Genomic DNA, 4,552 nt, shown 5'->3' with positions numbered 1-4,552 from the left:
TCATGGTAGCCTCTTGATGCATAGTCATCGTGTGAACTGGAATGACCATAATCATGACAAGTATAATCTCTTGATCATGGTGCATAATCTCTTGTCTCTCGAGAATTTGGGTAATCTCTGCTTGAATAGCCATTTTAAGTAGACTATCCATCGTCTGTTGGAGAGAAACATCTCTGTGAGGGGGCAGGGGTTCCCTTTGAGGTGGGCCTCCATAACGATCTCTTCCATGTGATATATGAACTCTTCCTCCCATTCCATTGCTGCTGAAACTGTATATATCCTGAAAGGGCAGATATTTTAGGAGGAATATCCCCACTTCATGGTGACGATCCTCTTTTTACTGGGAATGGTTCCCCAGAATAACTCATGTTAAAATTAATGGAATAGCCACTATCTTCCATGTGTCCTCCCCAAAAGGAATTTGCCATGGTTCTCCCACATCCTTCTCTTTCACCCTTAAGACCTCTTGGAGGGCCTCTGCTTCTTGGAGATTGAGGTGGTCCACGTCTACCACTTTCAGATGATGGTTTGGAGGTGTGTTCCACTTTGATGCCTCTTCCATAGAAAGACTTTTCACACATGTCACTGTTTGCATCTTTTGTATCTGTTGAGCTTTCAAAGGTGATAAAAGCAAATGGGCACAATGTAAGGGTACATGTCATACTCTCTGCATGTAGGACACACCTGCAATAGGGACTCTTCCTAACAAATGCTAACATTGTAATCTGATTGTACTCTCACATTAATCTGAAATTTTTAAAAAAAGCAAATCCTCTTGATTTGTTGGTTTCTTTGTTTTTCATCAAGAGCATTCCACTATTTGTCCATATTTGCCAAATACTTAAAGGGCTTTCCCATCGTTTCTCTCTTAAGCCCACCAGTGAAATATTTTCCTGGGTCATCTGCTTCAACCATTTTTTTCTCATGAGGCATGATGAAGGTTTCAGGCCCCTATGAACTTGCTAATAGGGCTTCCTAGCAGCAGCTCAGTAAGAATAGCAGCTGCCAGGTTGGAGGACTGAATCGCCACTCTGCAATGAATATATGTAATATTTTTATATATCAACATGTAGAGAAATATTTTGTAAAATTTTGTAACGAATATTTTGTAAATAAAGGTACATTTAGCTATAGTTTCTCATTTTTCCTACGTATGTCTACACATATGCCAACCTTTCTTATTTTAAATTTTAAAATAATTTCAGACTGAGAAGTTGTAAAAATGAAACATAGTTACTATATGCCCTTCACCCAGATTCTTCTAAAGATAATATAATTATAACTATGGTTCTGGAGCAGGACCTTGTCATTGATCTGGAGTCCTTGTGGAATTCTTTTCTAGGCTCCTCAGTGAGGCCTTTGCCACGCTTTCCAAAAACAGGTTGGTTCTTTCATGCATCACCTGTAGCTTCTTCGAGCACTCTGTGCCTGGGCTGTCTTCTCTCAACAGCCCCAGCGTCTGAGTCTCCGGATCCTTTTACAGGGCTCTGTGTTACCTGTCCAGAGGCCCCATCTTTCTGGAAGACTTAGCCTATGTGAACCTGTACCCACTCCCTCTGGCCAGGAAGGCAAGTCTTTGCTCTCAAATAGCAAGAGACTGTTCACTTTCACAGCTTCAGAGTAGCCCGTGTTTATGTAGGTGCTGGAAATTTCCTATGACCAGACTCCTGTTTAGGATAGTCCGTGGAAAAACCCTGAAGAAGAGCCCTTTGGAGACATGCATTTAATTTGAGGGGAATTTGTTCTGGTTCGTGAATCAATTTTGTAAGGAATTCTGTGTTTAAAGGCCCAACCTCAGTTCTCCAGCTCTCCCCACTGAATAGGTAATGCATATTTAAGAGCTGCCTGAAGGGTTAACTCACTTTTTTCTGGTGACTATAGATGTACACCTCAAGGAGCTGGCTTACTTGGGCAGTTAATTTCTCTCTGGAATCTCTCTTGCTTGAGTGTCCATAATACATTGACTTCCGCAAAGAATTGATTTCCACACAAAATTCCCTGCTTGCCTTAAACCCTTTCCCGCAAGCTGCCAGCTGCCTGCATAAATATGTAGTTTTTCCTTGTGAATCATTTGTGGCATACCCAATTGGAATTGAGAATAAAAAGGGCTAGGAAGCAATGTGATCTGACTATTCAAGTACCTTTGTATAAAAAAAAAAAAAAAAAAAAAGGAGAGAGAGAAAGAGAGAGAAAGAAAGCTAGCCTTATCGGCTAACAGAGGACCAGAGTTGCAATCTCCTGCCCAACTATTAATGCACTAGGAAAGCATTTATATGTGATCACCGGATGATCTATAAATGCTAATGGCAGCCAGGCAGATGATTCAACAAATCCATTTATTCATGGAAAATGCATGCTCTCTGAGCACCTGCTTTGGCAAAGATGATGAATAAGGATGTAGCCCCTGGAATATATTTTTGAAATGCTGGAACTTCTTCCCTCCTCATAAAGTCTTGGTAGCAAAATAGCATTACACTGGTAATGAAATAGAGTGGTGTGTCCAAGTACAATGATCACTTTCTGCCTCTAGTTCACATTTCTCATTGTTTGTGTTTAAGAAGTCCCCTTCTCTGGCCCTCAGTTCTTACATAACTGTGACCCTTTTTTGTGGGTCATAGGTACAGAAAGACATACTTATGAAAAGTGAAACTTTATATGTGCTCTTCTGGGGAAGGTTTTAATTGTGTAATTATAACCAAGAATAACAGCTATGGTATTTCTTTGTGTATCTGTGAGGGCTGAAGAAATATTTTGGGCACTTTTATTTGCCAACTCAGAGACAGTGATTCTTCCTGAGAAGAATCATGTGTTCATGCATAGGGGAAGAATTTAGATAACTGATTTAATGCAAATAAATGTTTTCTTGGAGAGTGCCAGATCTGATTGTTTTAAAACATCTAGGTGTCCTCCTAGTAAAGATTTTATAAAACATTTTTATTGTAATTAACTATTTTTTTATATTTAGGTTGATCTTTCATCAAAATTTGGAGATGAGATGCTGGAAAGTGGGCATGGGTTATTTTGATAATACACAACTTCACCGTAGATTATAGATCAGGGCTTGTCAACCATGGAAATGTTGACATTTTGTGGTCAGGAAATACCTTGTTGTGGGGGACTATCCTCTGCATAGCAATGTCACTGGTCTATCTTCTACCCTACAAGTTATGACAATCAAAAATGTTTTCAGAGATTTTCCAAATGTTTTGTAGAGAACAAATTATCCCTGGCTGACAACTACTGTTCTGGCAGTTAGGCCACTCCAAGGTTGATGAAGTCTTAGAGATGGCCCTGACTTGTTAGCATCTATTCAATATACGAAAGATGCTGATTCAACCTAATATTTAATGATATAAAAAAATCACTTTTGGGACTTGGAGCAAGATGGTGGCCGAGTAACAGCTTCTTTGCAACTGGGCGCAGTGGGATTGGGGTGAGAAGACTCTAGGCATCTCTGGCTTGTGGGCTCTGCCCAGAAACATCACTTTGGGGATACAGGGAGCCAGTGAGTGACTTCTGTACCCTAGGATGAGGACAAAAGCAGGGGAAAAGTGGTAAGTGGTTGTGTTTGTTTGGTCTGAGTTTGGTTTTAATTCAGTCTGAGGCTGTGATGGCTGCCCTGGCTGCACTTACAACAGAAGTGAGATCGCAGACAAGGATTGTTTTTGTTTTGACTTGGACACTGGGTTGTATTACCTTGGGAGAACTGGAATGAGATTGTGGGTGACTTTAAGCATTGTTCTAGGATCTAGGACTCAGCCACTGGGCCTAATGGAGCTATCGTTGTTTGGCTATGGGCCGCGCACAGCCATGGTGGGAAAGCTGCCCTGTAAGCTCTGTGCTCAGGGTAGCAGAGGTCTGGGTTGAGAGACCATGGGAAAATGATCTAGTGACTGTGAACAGCACCAAAGGCCAGGACTGAGACTGAGGGGAAGAGTGGAGCTTTCAGTGTTTGGCAGTGTCTAGCAGCTCTCCACTGCCTTGCAGCCTCGGCCCACAGGGGCATAGACTGAGGTCAGTTTTGGCACACCTGATAAGTAGGCAGCCATTTCAGGAGAGATCCCAGTAAAAAGTACTTTCCTGGGAAAGCCCCTGCTTAGCCAAGGTTAATGGTTTAAAGTGGTGGTTCTCAACCTGTGGGTTGCGACCCCTTTGGGGTCTCCTGCACATCAGATATCTATATTATGATTCATAACAGTAGCAAAATTACAGTTAAGAAGTAGCAACAAGAATAATTTTATGGTTGGGGGTCACCACAACATGAGGAACTGTATTAAAGTGTCGCAGCATTAGGAAGGTTGAGAACCACTGGTTTAAAGTATCTTTTAAGCAGGCTGAGGAGAGATTCAGGCTCTCAACCCTGCTGGGTTTGAGGGCAAAGAAGTCAGCAGAGGCCTCCAGTCTCCATCTCATACAGCTGTATCAGGATTGTGATAAGCATCTCATGCCTCAGAAGATCACCTGTTGCCCAGACAATATTCAGCAAGATATATATACTGCTTTGTTCATGGATATTTTTTCCTTTTCTTTTTATTTCAAATTTCCCCCTCTA

At 41.5% G+C, this 4,552-nt stretch overlaps 1 protein-coding gene and 1 pseudogene across 1 annotated transcript in view; one reads left to right on the top strand and one right to left on the bottom strand.

The window, feature by feature from the left end:
- Positions 1 to 915, bottom strand: part of LOC105886961 — a 1,514-nt pseudogene extending 599 nt beyond the window's left edge.
- The window catches only part of PKHD1 (PKHD1, fibrocystin/polyductin), a 435,622-nt gene that overhangs the window by 181,084 nt on the left and 249,986 nt on the right, over positions 1 to 4,552 (top strand). The window lies entirely within an intron of this gene.

Source organism: Otolemur garnettii, unplaced genomic scaffold (genome assembly GCF_000181295.1).
Source record: "Otolemur garnettii isolate 467f Iridium unplaced genomic scaffold, OtoGar3 scaffold00035, whole genome shotgun sequence".
In the NCBI taxonomy this organism is placed as follows: Eukaryota; Metazoa; Chordata; class Mammalia; order Primates; family Galagidae; genus Otolemur; species Otolemur garnettii.
Note: the sequence above shows the minus strand (reverse complement) of the source record. Positions and strands in the feature narration are given on the sequence as shown.